General features: G+C 49.9%; 1 protein-coding gene across 1 annotated transcript in view; it reads right to left on the reverse strand.

The window, feature by feature from the left end:
- OLA1 (Obg like ATPase 1) overlaps nt 1-24566 on the reverse strand; it is a 197640-nt gene that overhangs the window by 14875 nt on the left and 158199 nt on the right. The gene's annotated exons all lie outside the window — the stretch shown is intronic.

The following is a 24566-nucleotide window of genomic DNA, read 5'->3' on the forward strand; positions in this document are numbered from 1 at the left end:
AAAAAATTATATATATCTATATATAATTTAAAGAATATTAAATATAAGAAAAAAGGAAGAGGTACTGGCACTATTCAAGGAATCAGTATAATTTACCGCCGGCCGCAAGGTTCAAATCACGACAGCTTTAGCCCGGAAGGGGTGAAAATCCTTATCGTCAAAAGGCAAGTATTCACTAACCCTATTCTACCCCCTAACCCTCCCTTAGGGGTGCCTAACCCTAACCTCCCACCCAAGTGCCTAACCTTAATCCCCCCCTAAGTGTCTAAACCTAACCCCCCCTTCCCCGCAGCCTAAACCTAAGTACCCCAAGGTGGGTGCCTAACCCCCCCTTCCCCTAGTCTAAATCTAATCTCATTGGGGGGGGGGGGGGGGTGCCTAACCGTAAATCCCCCCGGGAGCCCCTAACCTAACCATCCCCCTCCCCGTGGCTGTTTGCACCCGGCTTACATTCGATCGGTCAGCAGGGTGTCGGACTCCCAGGTAGGTCTAATGACAGGCATCGGGATTTTGACGCCTGTCATTAGTGCCTTGCCAGGATTAGACAGTCGGGAAGCTGGCGGTCGGGATTACGTCCATCGGCTTCCCGACTGCTTCCCCTATTCAATGACAGCAATGATAAAGGGGATCCAATGCAGTAAGGACAGAATATTTACTAACTTTATTAAGAGACTGAACAGAACCAAAGAGACATGACCACAATGGTAGAAGTACCAGGATTGTCATTAGTTTTCTTATTTCCCCGTTGCAGTTCGGTATGTGTCTGTGTTCATTGTAATGGCAATAAACACGAATTACAACCTCCCCCGCAAAATATCCAAATTATACTACCATTAAATTGTAACAAAACACAAATATATTTATAGGGGTTGGGTACGGGATCCCGACACCAGCATCAGGTTAGAATACAGATGCCCCTCGGTAAGTAAGCCACACCGAACTCTGTCCCAACCCTCCCTCCCCGGTGCCTAAACCTAACCCTCTAACACCCCACAGCCTAAACCTAAACTCTCCATCCTCCGCAGCCTAACCCTAACCCTCCCCCTAGTGCCTAATCCTAACCCCAGTACTTACCTTTGGGATTCCGGCGGTCTGCATTCTGACCACATCCCATTTATAGAGAACCAATATGTGCTACGTGTTGACAACAACACTACTGCAAACTATTCTTACTATAGTAGTTTTGAGTATAACTTTTTTTTTACTATTCCTTTTGACTGCTGAGTATGTGTAGAAGAGATCGGTATGGAATACCACCGGACGCATGTCCGGCGTTTCTAATCCCAACGGCGGAAGACCGGCAGTGAAGATCCCGACAGGTAAGTATTTTATCTATTATTAACCTAACCCCCACCCCTCCCTTAGGGGTGCGTAAACCTAACCCCCCTTCCCCGCAGCCTAAATCAAAGTCTCCCGGGGACGTGCCTAACCCTAACCCCCCCTCCCCTTAGCCCTAAACCTAACCCTCCAGGGGGGGAAGGGGTGCCTAACCCTAAGTCCACCCCCGGGAGTGTCCCCCTCCCCCCCGCGCGGCTGTCCGCGCCCGGCTTACCTTCGATCAGTATGCCGGGCGTCGGGCTCCAAAAGGAAGGTAAAATGACAAGCGTCATGGTCATTAGACCCATTCCGGGATTAAATAGTCGGAAGCCGTCGGTCGGCATTTCGGCCGTCTGCTTCCTGGCTGCATCCTGTAGAAATCCGTATAGGCCAATTACCGAAATACGGGATATTTTGCTTCCGACGGCAGGACAGCCCTTGTGGTGTCCATCACTGCGCTCATTACCCAATAAGGGCAATGTGTTCCAGCAGTGTTATCATTTAAGTAATGAGACAATATTTGGATAATGAATACACTTTTGTTGGAGCTGAACCTATTCAGTCACTTTTAGAAACCGTCCAAATACACCAAACACGTGTACAATAAACTGTACAGCCTCAATGATGGTTTTAATCTGAAAATACACTCATATCAATGTAGTACATTTGTCAGTGGACATTGTCCATTGACGTATCTGATATATATGGGGTTAGATGTATCTCTCTTCAGGGCTTGATACATCTCACCCTTTATGTGAAAATGGCATATTCTGCCGTCAGAATGAACCCATCATGATTTGTAAAGATCTCCCAGTTAAATGCTGTGGTAGTCATTAACGCAGTCTCTCTAATGGGTATGGAATAGAAGATGATATTGCACGCTGCCCGTGCAGGTGAGGAGGTCAGGGAAAATGGCAGAGCCCAGGTAATTCACTCCTTACAAACGCATAACGTACCTCCTTTCAGTTACTTATGCTCCTCATAACCTGCAAAGAAGGGACTACTCTGTACATTGTAATATAATTTAGAGTGGTGATAAATTTCATATATAAAGTATAACGCACATATAAATACGCAAATATTTATATATAAATAGGATACACACATCTACATGATATATACACATAGAATTATATATTAGAAACACATGAATAAACAATATATTCCACAAACACACACTACTGTAAATATGTGATCATTTCCCATTGAAGACACCACTAAGCGTCACATTTGCAGCAATACAATAACTGGTGTTTCATCACAAGCTCAGCTATTGGAGGTTAATGAAATAATACATAACTTGGGCTTCGCTAAAGCTCAGATATCTGCTAAAGAAAACAGAAATTTACATACATTATCTCAAACGGCATCCCGCTTCATATATATCATTTGTAATGATAATTGCAGCAGAACAAGGTTTAAAAGCTGCATTTAATGTCACTGTTTACCCACCACATCGTTTAGCTTTATGGTCATACAAACATCAGTCATAGATATTAGACAACATGGACCTGTAACGTATATGGCTTGTAGGGGAAACTTTGCATTACCAAAATGTATGGATATACCACACATCTCCAATAAAAGAAGCAAAAACATTAATGTTACATATAAAACACAATCACATGGTAAATAAATATATTATCATAGGAATCAGTATTATATCCAGGCGGACGTCAGCCCAGCGGATGTAACACAGACGCCGTAAGCTAGAAAGGACCAGATTCCGACAAGGTAAGTATCTAATCCATCCCTAACCTTGAAGCCTCCCCCCCCTAAGGGGTGCCTAAACCTAACCCTCCCAGGGGCGTGCCTACACCTAGCCTCCCCCCGGGGGGGTGCCTAACCCTGAGTCCAACCCAGGAGCCCCTAACCTAACCCTATAGGCACACTGCAAGATGCTAACAGGTGCCAGCAACCATGCCACCCCTCCTTACTACCCTGTGTAGGATACAGTTATTGCTGGGTGCATGTATATAGTATCCATGCTATATCTCTATGGGTGTACTGCATTACATTGGTAACCAGATCATTTTACCATTTGCAGATTCTCATACCTGTCACAATGAGAGCTTATTTGGAGGAGTACGACGTCGGCTTTTGGAATCTAATGATCGCTTGGGACAAGGTGAAAAAAAAGATTCTTTTATAATTATAAACATTTATATTGCCCAGACATTCTCATTACAACTCGGCAAAACAGTAATTATATAAAAAAAAAATGATTAGGCATCTATATAATAATCTGGTATGGTCTGTCCCATCTCCTACTGCAGTGTAACTGCACAGGCGTTAGCTGCAGCACCGTTCTGCTCCGCAAGGGGAAAGTATGCACAGGGGGGAGGGGCAGGACAGAACAGCGTGACTGCACAGGTGTTAGCTGCAGCACCGTTCTGCTCCGCAAGGGGTAAGTATGCACAGGGGGGAGGGGCAGGACAGAGCAGCGTGACTGCACAGGCGTTAGCTGCAGCACCGTTCTGCTCCGCAAGGGGTAAGTATGCACAGGGGGGAGGGGCAGGACAGAGCAGTGTAACTGCACAGGCGTTAGCTGCAGCACCGTTCTGCTCCGCAAGGGGTAAGTATGCACAGGGGGGAGGGGCAGGACAGAGCAGCGTGACTGCACAGGCGTTAGCTGCAGCACTGTTCTGCTCCGCAAGGGGTAAGTATGCACAGGGGGGAGGGGCAGGACAGAGCAGCGTGACTGCACAGGCGTTAGCTGCAGCACAGTTCTGCTCCGCAAAGGGTAAGTATGCACAGGGGGGAGGGGCAGGACAGAACAGCGTGACTGCACAGGCATTAGCTGCAGCACCGTTCTGCTCCGCAAGGGGTAAGTATGCACAGGGGGGAGGGGCAGGACAGAGCAGTGTGACTGCACAGGCGTTAGCTGCAGCACCGTTCTGCTCCGCAAAGGGTAAGTATGCACAGGGGGAGGGGCAGGACAGAGCAGCGTGACTGCACAGGCGTTAGCTGCAGCACCGTTCTGCTCCGCAAGTATGCACAGGGGGGAGGGGCAGGACAGAGCAGCGTGACTGCACAGGCGTTAGCTGCAGCACCGTTCTGCTCCGCAAAGGTTAAGTATGCACAGGGGGAGGGGCAGGACAGAGCAGCGTGACTGCACAGGCGTTAGCTGCAGCACAGTTCTGCTCCGCAAAAGGTAAGTATGCACAGGGGGGAGGGGCAGGACAGAGCAGTGTGACTGCACAGGCGTTAGCTGCAGCACCGTTCTGCTCCGCAAGGGGTAAGTATGCACAGGGGAGAGGGGCAGGACAGAGCAGCGTGACTGCACAGGCATTAGCTGCAGCACAGTTCTGCTCTGCAAGGGGTAAGTATGCACAGGGGGGAGGGGCAGGACAGAGCAGCGTGACTGCACAGGCGTTAGCTGCAGCACAGTTCTGCTCCGCAAGGGGTAAGTATGCACAGGGGGGAGGGGCAGGACAGAGCAGCGTGACTGCACAGGCGTTAGCTGCAGCACAGTTCTGCTCCGCAAAGGGTAAGTATGCACAGGGGGGAGGGGCAGGACAGAGCAGCGTGACTGCACAGGCGTTAGCTGCAGCACCGTTCTGCTCCGCAAGGGGTAAGCATGCACAGGGGGGAGGGGCAGGACAGAGCAGTGTGACTGCACAGGCGTTAGCTGCAGCACCGTTCTGCTCCGCAAGGGGTAAGTATGCACAGGGGAGAGGGGCAGGACAGAGCAGCGTGACTGCACAGGCGTTAGCTGCAGCACAGTTCTGCTCCGCAAAGGGTAAGTATGCACAGGGGGAGGGGCAGGACAGAGCAGCGTGACTGCACAGGCGTTAGCTGCAGCACCGTTCTGCTCCGCAAGTATGCACAGGGGGGAGGGGCAGGACAGAGCAGCGTGACTGCACAGGCGTTAGCTGCAGCACCGTTCTGCTCCGCAAAGGTTAAGTATGCACAGGGGGAGGGGCAGGACAGAGCAGCGTGACTGCACAGGCGTTAGCTGCAGCACAGTTCTGCTCCGCAAAGGGTAAGTATGCACAGGGGGGAGGGGCAGGACAGAGCAGCGTGACTGCACAGGCGTTAGCTGCAGCACCGTTCTGCTCCGCAAGGGGTAAGTATGCACAGGGGGGAGGGGCAGGACAGAGCAGTGTGACTGCACAGGCGTTAGCTGCAGCACCGTTCTGCTCCGCAAGGGGTAAGTATGCACAGGGGAGAGGGGCAGGACAGAGCAGCGTGACTGCACAGGCGTTAGCTGCAGCACAGTTCTGCTCCGCAAAGGGTAAGTATGCACAGGGGGAGGGGCAGGACAGAGCAGCGTGACTGCACAGGCGTTAGCTGCAGCACCGTTCTGCTCCGCAAGTATGCACAGGGGGGAGGGGCAGGACAGAGCAGCGTGACTGCACAGGCGTTAGCTGCAGCACAGTTCTGCTCCGCAAAGGGTAAGTATGCACAGGGGGGAGGGGCAGGACAGAGCAGCGTGACTGCACAGGCGTTAGCTGCAGCACCGTTCTGCTCCGCAAGGGGTAAGTATGCACAGGGGGGAGGGGCAGGACAGAGCAGTGTGACTGCACAGGCGTTAGCTGCAGCACCGTTCTGCTCCGCAAGGGGTAAGTATGCACAGGGGAGAGGGGCAGGACAGAGCAGCGTGACTGCACAGGCGTTAGCTGCAGCACAGTTCTGCTCCGCAAAGGGTAAGTATGCACAGGGGGGAGGGGCAGGACAGAGCAGCGTGACTGCACAGGCGTTAGCTGCAGCACAGTTCTGCTCCGCAAAGGGTAAGTATGCACAGGGGGGAGGGGCAGGACAGAGCAGCGTGACTGCACAGGCGTTAGCTGCAGCACCGTTCTGCTCCGCAAGGGGTAAGCATGCACAGGGGGGAGGGGCAGGACAGAGCAGTGTGACTGCACAGGCGTTAGCTGCAGCACCGTTCTGCTCCGCAAGGGGTAAGTATGCACAGGGGAGAGGGGCAGGACAGAGCAGCGTGACTGCACAGGCGTTAGCTGCAGCACAGTTCTGCTCCGCAAAGGGTAAGTATGCACAGGGGGAGGGGCAGGACAGAGCAGCGTGACTGCACAGGCGTTAGCTGCAGCACCGTTCTGCTCCGCAAGTATGCACAGGGGGGAGGGGCAGGACAGAGCAGCGTGACTGCACAGGCGTTAGCTGCAGCACCGTTCTGCTCCGCAAAGGTTAAGTATGCACAGGGGGAGGGGCAGGACAGAGCAGCGTGACTGCACAGGCGTTAGCTGCAGCACAGTTCTGCTCCGCAAAGGGTAAGTATGCACAGGGGGGAGGGGCAGGACAGAGCAGCGTGACTGCACAGGCGTTAGCTGCAGCACCGTTCTGCTCCGCAAGGGGTAAGTATGCACAGGGGGGAGGGGCAGGACAGAGCAGTGTGACTGCACAGGCGTTAGCTGCAGCACCGTTCTGCTCCGCAAGGGGTAAGTATGCACAGGGGAGAGGGGCAGGACAGAGCAGCGTGACTGCACAGGCGTTAGCTGCAGCACAGTTCTGCTCCGCAAAGGGTAAGTATGCACAGGGGGAGGGGCAGGACAGAGCAGCGTGACTGCACAGGCGTTAGCTGCAGCACCGTTCTGCTCCGCAAGTATGCACAGGGGGGAGGGGCAGGACAGAGCAGCGTGACTGCACAGGCGTTAGCTGCAGCACCGTTCTGCTCCGCAAAGGTTAAGTATGCACAGGGGGAGGGGCAGGACAGAGCAGCGTGACTGCACAGGCGTTAGCTGCAGCACAGTTCTGCTCCGCAAAGGGTAAGTATGCACAGGGGGGAGGGGCAGGACAGAGCAGCGTGACTGCACAGGCGTTAGCTGCAGCACCGTTCTGCTCCGCAAGGGGTAAGTATGCACAGGGGGGAGGGGCAGGACAGAGCAGTGTGACTGCACAGGCGTTAGCTGCAGCACCGTTCTGCTCCGCAAGGGGTAAGTATGCACAGGGGAGAGGGGCAGGACAGAGCAGCGTGACTGCACAGGCGTTAGCTGCAGCACAGTTCTGCTCCGCAAAGGGTAAGTATGCACAGGGGGAGGGGCAGGACAGAGCAGCGTGACTGCACAGGCGTTAGCTGCAGCACCGTTCTGCTCCGCAAGTATGCACAGGGGGGAGGGGCAGGACAGAGCAGCGTGACTGCACAGGCGTTAGCTGCAGCACCGTTCTGCTCCGCAAAGGTTAAGTATGCACAGGGGGAGGGGCAGGACAGAGCAGCGTGACTGCACAGGCGTTAGCTGCAGCACAGTTCTGCTCCGCAAAGGGTAAGTATGCACAGGGGGGAGGGGCAGGACAGAGCAGCGTGACTGCACAGGCGTTAGCTGCAGCACCGTTCTGCTCCGCAAGGGGTAAGTATGCACAGGGGGGAGGGGCAGGACAGAGCAGTGTGACTGCACAGGCGTTAGCTGCAGCACCGTTCTGCTCCGCAAGGGGTAAGTATGCACAGGGGAGAGGGGCAGGACAGAGCAGCGTGACTGCACAGGCGTTAGCTGCAGCACAGTTCTGCTCCGCAAAGGGTAAGTATGCACAGGGGGAGGGGCAGGACAGAGCAGCGTGACTGCACAGGCGTTAGCTGCAGCACCGTTCTGCTCTGCAAGTATGCACAGGGGGGAGGGGCAGGACAGAGCAGCGTGACTGCACAGGCGTTAGCTGCAGCACCGTTCTGCTCCGCAAAGGTTAAGTATGCACAGGGGGAGGGGCAGGACAGAGCAGCGTGACTGCACAGGCGTTAGCTGCAGCACAGTTCTGCTCCGCAAAAGGTAAGTATGCACAGGGGGGAGGGGCAGGACAGAGCAGCGTGACTGCACAGGCGTTAGCTGCAGCACAGTTCTGCTCCGCAAAAGGTAAGTATGCACAGGGGGGAGGGGCAGGACAGAGCAGCGTGACTGCACAGGCGTTAGCTGCAGCACAGTTCTGCTCCGCAAAGGGTAAGTATGCACAGGGGGAGGGGCAGGACAGAGCAGCGTGACTGCACAGGCGTTAGCTGCAGCACCGTTCTGCTCCGCAAGTATGCACAGGGGGGAGGGGCAGGACAGAGCAGCGTGACTGCACAGGCGTTAGCTGCAGCACCGTTCTGCTCCGCAAAGGTTAAGTATGCACAGGGGGAGGGGCAGGACAGAGCAGCGTGACTGCACAGGCGTTAGCTGCAGCACAGTTCTGCTCCGCAAAGGGTAAGTATGCACAGGGGGGAGGGGCAGGACAGAGCAGCGTGACTGCACAGGCGTTAGCTGCAGCACCGTTCTGCTCCGCAAGGGGTAAGTATGCACAGGGGGGAGGGGCAGGACAGAGCAGTGTGACTGCACAGGCGTTAGCTGCAGCACCGTTCTGCTCCGCAAGGGGTAAGTATGCACAGGGGAGAGGGGCAGGACAGAGCAGCGTGACTGCACAGGCGTTAGCTGCAGCACAGTTCTGCTCCGCAAAGGGTAAGTATGCACAGGGGGAGGGGCAGGACAGAGCAGCGTGACTGCACAGGCGTTAGCTGCAGCACCGTTCTGCTCTGCAAGTATGCACAGGGGGGAGGGGCAGGACAGAGCAGCGTGACTGCACAGGCGTTAGCTGCAGCACCGTTCTGCTCCGCAAAGGTTAAGTATGCACAGGGGGAGGGGCAGGACAGAGCAGCGTGACTGCACAGGCGTTAGCTGCAGCACAGTTCTGCTCCGCAAAGGGTAAGTATGCACAGGGGGAGGGGCAGGACAGAGCAGCGTGACTGCACAGGCGTTAGCTGCAGCACCGTTCTGCTCTGCAAGTATGCACAGGGGGGAGGGGCAGGACAGAGCAGCGTGACTGCACAGGCGTTAGCTGCAGCACCGTTCTGCTCCGCAAAGGTTAAGTATGCACAGGGGGAGGGGCAGGACAGAGCAGCGTGACTGCACAGGCGTTAGCTGCAGCACAGTTCTGCTCCGCAAAAGGTAAGTATGCACAGGGGGGAGGGGCAGGACAGAGCAGCGTGACTGCACAGGCGTTAGCTGCAGCACAGTTCTGCTCCGCAAAAGGTAAGTATGCACAGGGGGGAGGGGCAGGACAGAGCAGCGTGACTGCACAGGCGTTAGCTGCAGCACAGTTCTGCTCCGCAAAGGGTAAGTATGCACAGGGGGAGGGGCAGGACAGAGCAGCGTGACTGCACAGGCGTTAGCTGCAGCACCGTTCTGCTCTGCAAGTATGCACAGGGGGGAGGGGCAGGACAGAGCAGCGTGACTGCACAGGCGTTAGCTGCAGCACCGTTCTGCTCCGCAAAGGTTAAGTATGCACAGGGGGAGGGGCAGGACAGAGCAGCGTGACTGCACAGGCGTTAGCTGCAGCACAGTTCTGCTCCGCAAAAGGTAAGTATGCACAGGGGGGAGGGGCAGGACAGAGCAGCGTGACTGCACAGGCGTTAGCTGCAGCACAGTTCTGCTCCGCAAAAGGTAAGTATGCACAGGGGGGAGGGGCAGGACAGAGCAGCGTGCAGACTGAGGGATATTGTAAGCTTGCGAGCAGGGCCTTCCTACCTATATATCTGTCTATTATTACCCAGTTTTGTTCTATTAATGTTTACAATTGTAAAGCGCAACGGAATATGCTGCGCTATATAAGAAACTGTTAATAATATGCCAGGTCCCTGTTCTAGTGAAGAACATAATGCATTCTGGACTTATATTTAAAAATAAACACATTGATTACTTCAGGTACATTATTTACTACACAGAAAGCTGAAATGAGTACAGCTAGTGGAGGAATTGTACAGAAAAGTGACCAACTACTTGCAGCAAATAATAACGCTACAATGAAGCCACTTCTTGACACTGGAATATACGAGAATGCTACTGCTTTGATCATATTACATTTTTTTTTATAATATATCTATATATACATATATATATGTATATATATATATATATATATATATATACACACACGAGACCAACGGACCGGCACTCTGCTGTCCTTAGTAAATTAATGCTCCAGTGAACTCCGTAGTAGAAAGGTATATGGGACAAATCAGCGGCACTTGGAGTCTGAAAAAATACTCATTTAATGTGTACAAAAACACATGTCACCGTCACGTGACAGTGACATGTGTTTTTGTACACATTAAATGAGTATTTTTTTCAGACTCCAAGTGCCGCTGATTTGTCCCATATATATATATATATATATATATATATATATATAGAGAGAGAGAGAGAGAGAGAGAGAGAGAGCGAGAGAGAGAGGCACATATACACACACATATACCTATATATACAAATCCTACTGCGGTCCGGCACTCTTCCTGTGGGGGACCAACTGAACACCTTGAAAAAGGAGCTTAGTGCTTCGAAACATCAGATTTATATTATGCTACACCATCCAATATATTTATTTAAAACACCAGTCTCTGAGTACCGCAGCTTTCTTGGTTTATTATATATATATATATATATTATATATATATATAAATAAAAATAATAGGTTGCACTCTACTTCTGTAGAAAAAGGGCACTCTCAGATATATTTGCGCTAATCTGAAGAAGAAGATGGCCAACCAGCATATACCCAACACGTTTAGTCTGGAAATATGTCTTATCCTTCAGACTTCCTCAGGAATTTAAATCATCATTTTTGGACACTTTTTTGTATTTGTGCATTTATGCTGTGTACACAGAGCACCTAATTGTTTTTTGATCTATATATATATATATAATTTGCAGCATTGGGACCAAGTGATAAAAGTCATACTGAATCAGGTGAATGCCGTTTTATATATTGTGATCAGTGGACCACAAATCTGCGATATATCTCCACTAGTTGGAACAGTGAATGTCCTTACATTGTCTGAATTGGTGAATCTTCAAGTGTATTGTTACATGTGACCCAATAATTGGGATATGTACACAATCGTACAAGATAAACCCCTGAAGTCTCTTGAAGAGATGACACGCGTAGGATTTTAGAAGTGGTTAAGTTGGTCATTTTGTTGAGACTTATCCACCATCTGATGTTATGGGAACATTACTCAGCTGTGGAACATAATACATTTATTGGATACCATGTAAGCAATTCATTCTGTTTTAAAATATATATTTTTTTATATATAATTTTTATATCGAATAGTGTTGGCCTTCGGCCTGATTTTTGGTGTGAGGGCGTCTTTTTAGTGCCTCAAGGACAATCGGAAACAGGCTCAAACACATTATTATATGGACTAATTTGTCATCATTTGAAGTACGGATAAAGACCCATAAGAGGAGTGTCTCTTCAAGATAAATTCTGGAACCACTCATGGGGGGTATCTACTTAGTGATTTAGCCAAGCGATTGCACGATAACGACATTGTTATCGTGCAATCGCTTGCAAATCGCGCATGCATCGGGCATGTTTTGGCCGGAAGTGACCAGCGATGCGACATCGCCCATACAAGCAGGTCAACCTGACGATCTCGTCAGGTTCAGCATGTGCGGGGATGAGGGATGTGCCGGGACTGAACGAGTGAACATTCAGTCTAGGCACATCACTAGCTATACAAACGACAGCACGATTGCAATGTCGTAATCGTGCTGTCGTTTGTCTATCTACAAGTGGATACCCCCCATAAGCCTCTAAAGGGATTGTCATCTGCTCCGCAGCAAAGAAATTATATGAATGTATTAATTATATTGACTTTATAAAGTTCTTTATCGGTATTGGAGCGCCCCCGCAGTGTATTTTTTTGTATAGTTTTGTTCGGTGCTGCTAACAGAGGACTTACTGAGGGGAGCTGAGTGAAATTTGAAGCGCAGGACAAAATATTGTGTGTATATATATATATATATATATATATATATATATATTACACACACACACTCATATATACATACATACACTACCGTTCAAAAGTTTGGGGTCACTTAGATATTTCCTTATTTTTGGAAGTAAAGCACAGTTTTTTTCAATGAAGATAACATTAAATTAATCAGAAATACACTGTATACATTGTTAATGTGGTAAATGACTATACTAGCTGCAAACGTCAGTTTTTTAAAGGAATATCTACATAGATGTATAGAGGCCCATTTCCAGCAACCATCACACCAGTGTTCTAATGGTACATTGTGTTTGCGAAGCACGTTAGAAGACTAATGGATGATTAGAAAACCCTTGTTCAATTATGTTAGCACAGCTGAAAATGGGTTTGCTCATTGGAGAAGCTATAAAACTGGCCTTCCTTTGAGCTACTTGAGTATCTGGAGCATCACATTTGTGGGTTCGATTATACTCTCCAAATGGCCAGAAAAAGAGAACTTTCATGTGAAACTCGACAGTCTATTCTTGTTCTTAGAAATTAAGGCTATTCCATGTGAGAAATTGCCAAGAAACTGAACATTTCCTACAAAGGAGTGTACTACTCCCTTCAGTGAACAGCACAAACAGGCTCTAACCAGAATAGAAAGAGAAGTGGGAGGCTCCGTTGCACAACTGTGCATGAAGTCAAGTACATTAAAGTCTCTAGTTTGAAAAATAGACACATCACAAGTCATCAACTGGCACCTTCATTAAATGGTACCCACAAAATACCAGTGTCAACGTCTACAGTGAAGAGGCGACTCCGGGATGCTGGCCTTCTAGGCAGAGTGGCAAAGAAAAAGCCATATCTGAGACTGGCCAATAAAAGGAAAAAGATTAATATGGGCAAAAGAACACAGACATTGGACAGAGGAAGATTGGAAAAAAGTGTTATGGACAGACAAATCGAAGTTTGAGGTGCTTGGATCACACAGAAGAACATTTGTGAGACACAGAAACAGTGAAAAGATGCTGGAAGAGTGCCTGACGCCATCTGTCAAGTATGGTGGAGGTAATGTGATGGTCTGGGGCTGCTTTGGTGCTGGTAAAGTGGGAGATTTGTATAAGGTAAAAAGGATTTTGAATAAGGAAGGCTATCACTCCATTTTGCAACGCCATTCCATACCCTGTGGACAGTGCTTGATTGGAGCCAATTTCCACCTCCAACAGGACAATGACCCAAAGCACACCTCCAAATTATGCAGGAACTATTTAGGGAAGAAACAGACAGCTGGTATTCTGTCTGTAATGGAGTGGCCAGCGCAGTCACCAGATCTCAACCCCATTGTGCTGTTATGGGAGCAGCTTGACTGTATGGTACGCAAGAAGTGCCCATCAAGCCAATCCAACTTGTGGGAGGTGCTTCAGGAAGCGTGGGGTGAAATTTCTTCAGATTACCTAACAGCTAGAATGTCCAAGGTCTGCAATGCTGTATTTGCTGCAAAAGGAGCATTCTCTGACGAAAGCAAAGTTTGAAGGACAAAATTATTTTTCAAATAAAAATCATTATTTCTAATCTTGCCAATGTCTTGACTATATGTTCTATTAATTTTGCAACACATTTGACAAATAAAAGTCAGTTTTCATGTAAAACACGAAATTGTCTGGGTGACCCCAAACTTTTGAACGGTAGAATAGAATGTAAGCTCTCAGGAGCAGGGACCTCTTCCCTCATGTGCTTCTCTTTACATTTTCTTCTACACCTTACTCCCCATAAGGGCACCTAACACGTGACTGCCAACTCCCTGCTGCTTATTGTGAGTGCTTTAATCGCTATTGCAGCAATGTATATAAATCGTGTCCTTGTCCTGCACTATAATGTACTGTAATTACTTGTTTCTTGTTCACTTATTAGTTCTATGTACGGCGCTGCGGAACACTTGTGGCGCCATATAAATAAAGGATAATAATAATATAAATATATATACACACACATACATACATACACATATATATATATATATAGTAAAGTCTGATCAAATTGGGCTGCATTTCAGGGTATCTATGAACAATTGGTCTATTAATGAATCTTTATGGCTAAGCAGCGACTAGAGAACCTGGCAAAACACAGAGAACAGACGAGGCCAAAGGAGGAGCTGATAGTAAGATTTTCACCTGTTAGAGGCAGCTAGCACTGTGCAAAGCTTCCCAGGAATAGACTGGATTACTGCATATAAATAGGTGATGTTCATTTTCCTGGTCCTACTAAGACTCAAAACAGGGTCGTTCCGATTATTGTTGGATGAGTGGTTGTAAATTATGGCCCGGGAACAATTGAATAGTCAGCATAAATGGCACCTCAGGGCAGAAAAATAAACCCACAAGTTCATCAGCACTCATGTCAAAGGCAGCAGCAGGTGGGCGCAGCTATTACCGGATTACACGCAGACCCACAGAGGACGGCTTGCACCAGTGTGACAGAGTGTTGCTCAGAAGCCATCCCTGCCACCAGTCTTTACAATGCAACAAATCCCTTTTGTAGTGTTCCTACTGAACGGTCCGTAGATCTTACTGTCAACGTGGTCTATTTTTTATTTTGCATCAGAGTCACTACATTACTTTACAGTAACCAGTTTGCTCCTCTATACGTTAGTGCCATTACCAACATGAAAGCACACAAGCATGTCACACAATCTTTCTAAGGCCGGCCACATACGCTTGGGAGGCAGCCCAACTTAATAACTACGAATTTAATCCAAGGTGGGCGATACGTATCGCCGGTAATATAACTACGTCCCTGCAGGGGTTGCCATTTACGGCAAGACGTCAACATGGAATTGTTGCATTTTTTCTTCATCTGCAGCTGGAAGACAGGTCCAGGTCTGAGATTACAGCGAGTGTCGCTCTTATGATTGATAGGATACAAAGAGGTGAACAGCAAGGCTCAGCAATACACAGCCAAGAAAATTCTGGTTGAAGCGGTTTGGGAGAATTTCTCACATTGAAAGAATCTGTGGTTATCTTAAATTAAATGGACAACTTTAATTGATGGATTAAAACATACCCAATTTCAGGTTTTGTTCTTACTAACCTATTTTTTTTGTTTCTGCTGTGCTTTCTGCAATGGATACAAGTGTCCAGAGAGCAGCTCTGTGTTTGATCCAAGAGCGACCAAACAACAAACATAAACAATGTTATGGAGCGTACACACGGTCAGATTTGTCAGACTTGTCAGATTTGTCAGATGAACGACTGAACGATTAAACGATTTGAACGATTTGATCAAAGTTTTGAACGATTTGAACGATTGAACGATTTTTAACTGCATTAAAATGAATAGAATCGTCCAAGTCTGACTGCAAACCCATCAGATGTCAGATATCGTTATCTGACAAACGGGAACGCGCATCGTTGATCGTCCATCGTTCAGGCATGTCAGATATGAACGATTTTTCATCAGATATGAACGACTGAACGATTTTTAAATCGTTATCGTCCATATCTGAAGAAAAAATCTGATCGTGTGTATGCACCATAAGGCTGTACAGTAAAGAAGAAAACCAAATAAAGCTATGCACTTAATAAAACCTGATGACTGACATGTACAAACCAATAAACGAAAGTTGGGGGAAAAAAATTGAACAAACATTTGTCTTAAGAAAACTTAAAAAAAACAAAAAAAACCCTTGAACTTAAAAACAACATTTATGAGACTGTTTCCTATAAACGCAATAAGAATCAGGCGAATAATAAAGCAGTCATCTGGGCAGTAGCGCTCGCCAGAGAGTGAGGTACACCATCACAAAGCAACATGATCACGATGTGAGGCTTGTATACTCAAATTGATTTGTGGATTAATTCTTGGGGTTTACTGCAATTATTTGGAGTATAAAAATGACTGGGAGTATTAACAGCAGATCCACAGCAGACATTAAAGAAATACCAATAATAAAGAAAATGCTGCATGGCGGTTGCCTACGGCACAATGGCAGTTTTAATCTTACACTGGTGACATCACTTTGCACTTCAGTGAGGTCACTGCTTCCTTTTGATCAGAGAGGCTGGACTCTAAGGACTATTGGCTGCCCTGTTGAGCAGAGCCAGGTCATCCATTAGTCAACCAAGGCTATTGCCTAAGGCCCCATGTACACCAAAGGGACCTGATTAACCTAACACTCCTTTATGCAGGGTTTTTGGACAAATGGAGGAGGGGGGTAAAGGTTGGTCTAAAACAGTGTCTTGCCTAGGGCCACACGGGGGCTTAATCCGACTCTGGTTCTGATTCAGGTACACTTTAAGTAATATTTTAAATGGCCATGTAATGAACGTGAAGTCAATACAACAGTTTTAAATGGCAACCATATATCAACCCATGTCTGCACATAAATTACAATCAGTGCTGACTTCAGTTTAAAATGATCCCTTTAAAATGTCTAGAATTCCTGGATCCCTAGCAATGAAAGCGTGGCACATATACAATACAGGCTGCAAGCAGTGCGCTGCCATTTTAACAGGATTTCTGTTGAGTCCTTGGAGAGATTATTTGCATTCCTCGGGACCTCTATTGTGAAATTCAGACGAATAAAGACTTACAAATCATTTCTGTGCTGCCACTGAGAGACTGAGAGCCAGTGAATACTCTATTGTACCTTAACTATAATTGGCAAGACAGGCAAAAACCTGACAGTGTAGAGGAGCACAAGCGTAATAACAAAGGAGAATATCTTAAAGTGTTGACAGATGATCTTCACAATGCGGCAGCAACGCCGGTACATTCTGGCAGTAAATGAGCACAGAGGTGTAAAGGTTTCAGGAGTGACTGACATCAGACCAGCTATTTCTTTGCAGATGGAATATGGTTGTAAAAAAAAAAAAAAAAAGAAAACTGTCTAACACTTGTGTGACACGCTCTTCCCATTTGGTGTACAGCATGCCTACGCTGAATAACACAGAACACAATGTATAATAAAGAAAGACAACTTGGGATAAAAGTCGCACACTGAGGCTACGATTAAGCGAGAACACACAGTAATAGGACTTAAGCAATATATGCTTTGCATGGCTCTGGATGAAATAATACCTTGAACATTGGGAACGGAGTTAAAAGGAAGAGGTCTAACCGTAGACAAATCAGGGGTGCTGCTATGTTCCCAGAATAAATGGGAAGGAACCCCAGAACCCAACTCATCACAGCTGTAGCCAAGTCCCCCATGAACACAGTATAGGGTTACAAGCAGCACTTGTTTACTATATCTAAACTGGAGGTGGCATCAAGGATGGGTTGACTATGACTGTACACAGACGGCTGACTTGTTTAATGTGGTCAACTGTGAGTGAGTAAATTGTGTCCTGATCCATTCACTAGAGGCTTGAGCCAAGAAGTAGGATTGGCCTGTGGCTAGCAATAGATCGAAAGAATATAATCGTAGGAAGAAGATATGGACCTGACTGTCATTTATTGACTTTTAGGGGTCTATTTACTAAGCAGTGTTCGGAGACAGAGTAAAAAGTGATAAGGTGCCTGCCAATCAGCTCCCAACTGTCATTTTTCAAACACAGCCAGTGAGATGGCAGTTGGGAGCTGATTGGCTGGCCCCTTATTGGTGGGTACACACTGGGCGATAATACTGAGCGACTGCACGATTACGACATCGTAATCGTGCAATCGCTCAGTAATCGTGCACAAATCGTGCACTTTTATGTTGGAAACGACCAGCAATGCGCACTCCCGCTGGTCGTTTCCGACATTGTCCATCGCCTGAACATGCAGCACAATCTGACGACCTTGTCAGGTTGCTGCATGTCAGGGAATGGGGGAGAGAGCCCAGCGCTGAACGATATCGTTAATGATATCGTTCAGCGGCTGTGCTCAATGTCATGAACGACATTGAGCACAGCCTGCCGGGGACACACTACACGATATCGCTCAGGGAGCATATCGTGTAGTGTGTACGCACCATATCACTTTTCACTCTGTCTCCTAACACTGCTTAGTAAATAGACATCTTAGTGACTGGACCACCTTGTCAGCAAATGAACATATTTCACCATCTTGCTTCTGGCCACCAACAGGAGTCAAAAAAGGTTTTCCATTTCAAACAAGCGGTCCAGTCACTGTAGGTAAGACTTTAAATACTTTTTCTTTACACACAGTCAATTATTATTCTAATACCTTTAATTCACATGTTGACATACTACAGCACCAGGACACCCTCTATCCTAATTTTCCTTACAAATCCAGCAACTGCCAATAATGGATGCACCCGAAAGACAGTCGCCTACCTATAGCAAAGGGAGTACATATATGTTATTACATAAGGTTTTTAGCGTTGCAGTATATTCATTTACATTTGTTTTTTTCTGTTTAGGTGGGTATCACCAATACTATTGATCACTTTCACAACCCTTTAACTTCACTGCTAAGGACAAGTGGTACTCCTCCACAAATACCTCTAATGTGCTAAGGACAAGTTCCACTCGTCCACATCACTCCTGGATGTTATACATCTAAAAATATCACCTACAATCTCCTGTACTGTGAATTATTGGTGGAGGCCGAGGGAAGTGGCGGTGCATAATATGAGATATGGTAAGAACTTACCCTTGTTATCTCTATTTCTACGAAGTCCATAGGGTTCCACAGGATACCTTGGGGTATAGGTGTGACGTCAGTCGCAGGGCACCAAAGAGTTAAGCTTTCAGCCTCCCAGGATGCACTAGGTCCCCCTCCTATACCCCGCCCCCGAGCCAAGGCACCTCAGTTAGTTACCAAGCCATAGGCCGGAGGAGGAGAAGGAAGAGAGAGAACAAAGATCTGGACACATACAAGAATCACATTCTCACCAGAGGGAGACGGAAAACCGGTGACCAGAGCAAAGCCCATCTGCAGCACAGGTGCGACAGGGCGGGAGTCCTGTGGAACCCTATGGACTTCGTAGAAATAGAGATAACAAGGGTAAGTTCTTACCATATCTCATATTTTCTACTTCAGGGTCCATAGGGTATCCACAGGATACCTTGGGGATGTCCCAAAGCAGTATCCTTTAAGGGTGGGGACGCTCCTGTGCAGAAAGGAGAATCCGCCGCCCGAAGGAAGCATCCTGAGAGGCGAAGGTGTCAAACCTGTAATACCTCACGAAGGTATGGACAGAAGACCACGTAGCAGCCTTGCAGATCTGAACTGCCGAGGCACCACGTCGAGCTGCCCACGAAGGACCCACAGACCTAGTGGAATGAGCCTTCAGAGAAGGAGGGACCGGTAGGCCTTCATGAAGATAAGCTTCAGAAATAGCCATACGGATCCAGGCTGCCAAAGTTTGCTTTAAAGCAGGCCAACCCTTTTTACGGAAGCCATAGAGGACAAACAAAGCGTCCGACTTCCTAAACGAAGAAGTGCGGTCAACATAAGTCCTTAAGGCCCGCACAACATCCAAAGAGGCCTCACCCACGGAAAGACTCGGTGAGTTAAAGGCCGGAACAACGATTTCCTCGTTAACATGAAACTGGGAAACAACTTTGGGAAGAAACTCGGGCCGAGTGCGGAGCACTGCCCTGTTCCCATAAAAAACCAAGAAAGGGGGTCTACAAGAAAGAGCCCCTAACTCAGAAACACGTCTGGCCGAAGCAATGGCCAGAAGGAAAACAGTCTTAGCTGTTAGCCATTTAAGATCCACTGAGCCCAGTGGTTCAAACGGCGGTCCTTGGAGAGCCCTCAGGACCACAGCCAAATCCCAAGGCGCCACAGGTGGAACAAAGGGCGGCTGAATGCGGAGAACACCCTGCATAAAGGTGCGCACATCCGGGATTGTAGCAATCCTACGGTGAAACCAGACAGATAGGGCCGAAACCTGTACCTTCAAAGAAGCAAGGCGAAGCCCATGATCTAGTCCCGCTTGCAGGAAGGCGAGAATCCGAGACAGACGAAACTCCCGCGGTGCATAACCTCTCGGTCGACACCACTGGAAGAACGTATGCCACACGCGATGGTATATCCTCGCGGAAGACGGTTTCCGAGCTCGTAACATGGTACGCACCACAGAGCTGGAAAACCCCCGGGACCTCAGCATGGCCGTCTCAACAGCCACGCCGTCAAAGACAGCCGAGTCAGGTCCGGGTGAAGGCAAGGACCCTGAGACAGAAGGTCCGGTCGTAGCGGCAACCGCAGAGGAATGTCCACGGACAGACCCTGAAGGTCTGAGAACCAGTGCCGTCTGGGCCACGCGGGAGCTATCAACAGGAGCGTCCCTCCTTCCTGTTTGAATTTCCGGATTACCCGTGGAAGAAGGGAGACCGGAGGGAACAGGTATGCGAACCGGAACGTCCACCGGACGGACAGAGCATCCACCAGAGACGCCCCTTCGTCTCTTGTGCGAGACCCGTACACCGGCAACTTGTTGTTGTGCCGGGACGCCATGAGGTCGATTTCTGGAAGAACCCACCTGTCCACCAGTAGTTGAAAAACGTCCGGGTGCAGGGACCATTCCCCCGGATGAACGTCCTGGCGACTTAGAAAGTCCGCCTCCCAATTTAGCACTCCCGGGATGAAGACCGCTGATATGGCCGGAAGATTGCGCTCCGCCCAAACCAGGATCCGAGAGACCTCTACGAGAGCCGCCCGACTGCGAGTTCCTCCTTGCCTGTTTATGTAGGCCACGGTGGTAGCGTTGTCCGACTGGACCTGCACCGGGCGACCCTGGAGAAACCGCTGTGCCTGCTGGAGAGCATTGAAGACCGCACGGAGTTCCAAGATATTTATTGGAAGCTCCGCTTCTGTCGGCGTCCACCTGCCCTGGAACAAGTGTGGACCCGAAACTGCTCCCCAGCCCCGAAGACTGGCGTCCGTTGTCAACAGGACCCAATTTGGAACCCAGAACGGACGTCCCTTGTTGAGGTGGGTCGTCTGTAACCACCACGCAAGGGACAGGCGAACCTCCTGGGTGAGCACAATCGTCTGGGACTTCAAAGACTGAGTCAGCCCGTTCCACTTGGACAGGATCAGGTGCTGCAGAGGTCTGGAGTGAAACTGGGCGTATTCCACCATGTCGAACACCGACACCATGGAGCCCAGTAACCTCATCGCCGAGTGTAAGGACACCCGGCGGCTGTGCAGGCAACTGCGCACCCTTGACTGTAAAGCAGAGATCTTGTCCTCCGTCACGAAGATCTTTTGCTGTCCCGAGTCCAATAAGGCTCCAAGATGCAGAATCCTCCGAGACGGGATTAGAGTGGACTTCTGCCAGTTGATTAGCCAGCCGTGCCGTTGCAGCAGTGCAATGGTCAGGTCCAAGTGGCGTAACAGGAGCTCTGGAGATCCTGCCACCAATAACAGGTCGTCCAAATACGGCAACATGCGGACTCCCTGCAGCCGCAGAGAAGCCGCCATGACCGCCATCACCTTGGTGAAAACACGTGGTGCTGTTGCCAGGCCAAAAGGTAACGCCCGAAACTGGAAGTGGTCGCTGCGGATTGCAAACCTGAGGAACTGTTGATGGCGCCAAAGAATAGGGACATGCAGGTAAGCGTCCTGTATGTCCAATGACACCAAGTAGTCCCCAGGTTCCAGCGCCAGAATGATGGACCGTAGGGTCTCCATCCGAAACTTCGGGACCCGCAAAGACTTGTTGAGTGCTTTGAGGTTGAGAATCGGACGATATGACCCATTGGGTTTCTGTACCAAAAAAAGATTTGAATAGAAACCCTGGCCCCTCTGGGAGAATGGAACCGCCACTATAACTCCAGCCTGGAGCATAGTGTGCAATACTTTCCGCAGCTCCGTAGCCTTGTTCCGGTCTGATGGGAGACCCGTGGTGAAGAAGCGAGCCGGGGGTCTGTGCCGGAAGGAGAGGGCGTATCCGTGGGAAACCACCTCCAGAACCCAAGTGTCTGTCGTAGTGGTCGACCAACACTGGGCGAACTGTAGCAGGCGGCCTCCCACCCTGGGATCCCCCAAAGGGAGGCCCGGACCGTCAGGCCGCAGGCTTGTCATCTGGCTTGGGGGCCGGACGTCTGGTACTCCATGCCTGCTTCCGGGGCTTGACCGATTTCTTAGGGCCAGCCTGTCGAGGAAACGACTGTGGTTTGGGCCTGCCCTGGGCCCTAGATGACCGAAAGGACGATGGTCCCGAACCAGAAGGAGCAGCGGCCGACGGGAGACAAGCCGATTTGGCTGCCGCCATCGTGGCCACAATCTTATCCAGATCCGGACCGAAGAGAACTTCTCCGGTAAACGGCAACGCTTCCAGACCTTTCTTGGAATCTGCGTCCGCCTTCCAGGATCGCAGCCACAAGGTGCGACGAGCAGCTACCGCTGCTGAAGAAATTCTAGACACCAGAGTACTAATGTCTAGAGCCGCCTCGTTGATGTAGGTGGCCGAATCACGGAGATTGCCAATCAACTCCGCCTGTTCGGCCGGACAGTCGGATTCAAAAGAAGCCTCTAATGAATCCGCCCAGCGCTCCATCGCTCTGGCAACCCAGCAAATGGCCATAGCCGGCCGTGCTGCCCCCCCTGCAAGGGAATAAGCGGACTTCAGGCAGATTTCTACCTTGCGGTCCGTAGCATCCTTAAGGGAGGACATGGATGGCATCGGCAATGTGGCACTACGGACAAGACGGGTCACGTGAGAATCCACCTGTGGAGGGGATTCCCACTTAGCAAAATAATTATCCGCGAACGGATAAGCCACCGCCAGGCGTCTCTGCGGCTGGTATCTTTTGCCAGGTTGTTTCCACGCCTCCTCTAAATGGTCCACCAACTGACCCGAAAGAGGAAAGACTGTGGCATCGCCCTTCACATCTTTGAAAAAGGCATACTTAGATTTAGCCGCTGGGGGAACTTCGTCCTCAATCACCAAGGCTGTGCGGACCGCCCGAATAAGTCCAGGAATATATACTTTGGACTTAGCATCAGCGTCCTTAGTATGGAGAGGTTCCTGATCGTAAGGATCCAGAATCTCCCCATCATCAGACGTCCCTTCGTCATCCTCATAAGGAGCGGACAGAGACGCCACCGGCCTTTTATGAGGCCGCATCACAGACTCCCCTTGCAACACATCCGACAAGTGCTGTACAGAACTCGTCAGGGAGTTAACCCACGCTGGCTCCTGAGAACCCGGGAGCGGGGAAATAGGGAGACTGTGGGGTACCACCAATTGTCGTGGGAACCCCTGCATGGGTGACGACACCACAGACTGCTGGGACAAACCCCTCGGAGTAAACGCGGGCTGCGGAGCTAACTGGCCCACTAAAGCTGTTAACGCCTGAGCGAAACAAGCCCAGGGCGGCTCCTGTACCGGTGCTGTAACCGTAATAGGCCGCGCCATGGACAAACACTGCCGGCAAAGGCCCTCCGCGCTACCCTCCCCCTCCGCTAACGGTACTTTGCACGTGGTACACTGTAGCCGGAGGGGAAAATCACTTTCAGACATGATGGCACCACGTATGTGACCTCTCTCACCAATTAAGTATTAAATAGGCGAGAGACCACACTGCAGCACCGCACCGCAAGGGCTTTAGCAGAAGAACAGGGACAGTAATAAAGCTGACAGTTTAGAGAAGAAAAGTTACAGGCAGCAGCGCTAGCACAGTCACATACAATGCAGAGAAATAACAATTCCTGCACTAACAGCGCTGATTACTCAACTACACAGACACAGGGCCTGGTAGGACACAGCGCTGCATACACAGACCTGAGCCACAGCGGAGGAGAGGTATGCGGGGGGACCCAGACCACGATGCTTCCGTCCAGCGCTTCCAGCAGCGTTCACCATGCGTTCTGGAGAAGATGGCCGCCGAGGAGCAGAGAGGAGGCTGGCCTGGGGGAGGAGCGCTGCCACAGGACCAGTCGGCAGCATGCAGAGAGGGCTGTGTGCAGCGGGGGAGGCGCCGGCTGTGAGACAGGGAAGGCGCGCTCCCCTGGCATGCATTTAACCCCTGGGACGCCGCAGCGCTACCGCTCTGCTGCGGTCCGCTGTCCCAGGGGGTAGTGGAAGCGCAGGTTGGTCGCCTGGCTCCACGCTGCAGCCAGTCCCCAGGGAGCCCCCTGCCTGGGGACTTAGGACCATGTGATCAGCGGGGACCCACCGCGGGACCCCGCTGCTTACCTCTGTCCCCCTTGAATCCGGCCATGGTCCGGAGCATCTGGGGTCACCGCTAGCTGTGACCCCAGACGCCCACCAGCATCCCCGGATCAGTACCGGCGTTCTGGTACCGGCGGGGTGTAGGGAAGACAGCATGGACGTCAGGACTGATTGTCCATGCTGTTCATCCAGATGTGCAGCCACAGCTGCATGAAGAATAAGCTTCAGGGGCTCTTCTAGCCCCCACTCCAACAGGTGCACCCGACTCCGGCCGGGCACCAAACTAAACTGAGGTGCCTTGGCCCGGGGGCGGGGTATAGGAGGGGGACCTAGTGCATCCTGGGAGGCTGAAAGCTTAACTCTTTGGTGCCCTGCGACTGACGTCACACCTATACCCCAAGGTATCCTGTGGATACCCTATGGACCCTGAAGTAGAAAAGGACTTTAAAGATTGCTACAGCGGCGCACAGCCTCTACACTCCATTTGTAGAGCTGGGG

Source organism: Taudactylus pleione, unplaced genomic scaffold (assembly GCF_031769625.1).
Source record: "Taudactylus pleione unplaced genomic scaffold, aTauple2 ptg000004l, whole genome shotgun sequence".
Lineage (NCBI taxonomy): Eukaryota > Metazoa > Chordata > Amphibia > Anura > Myobatrachidae > Taudactylus > Taudactylus pleione.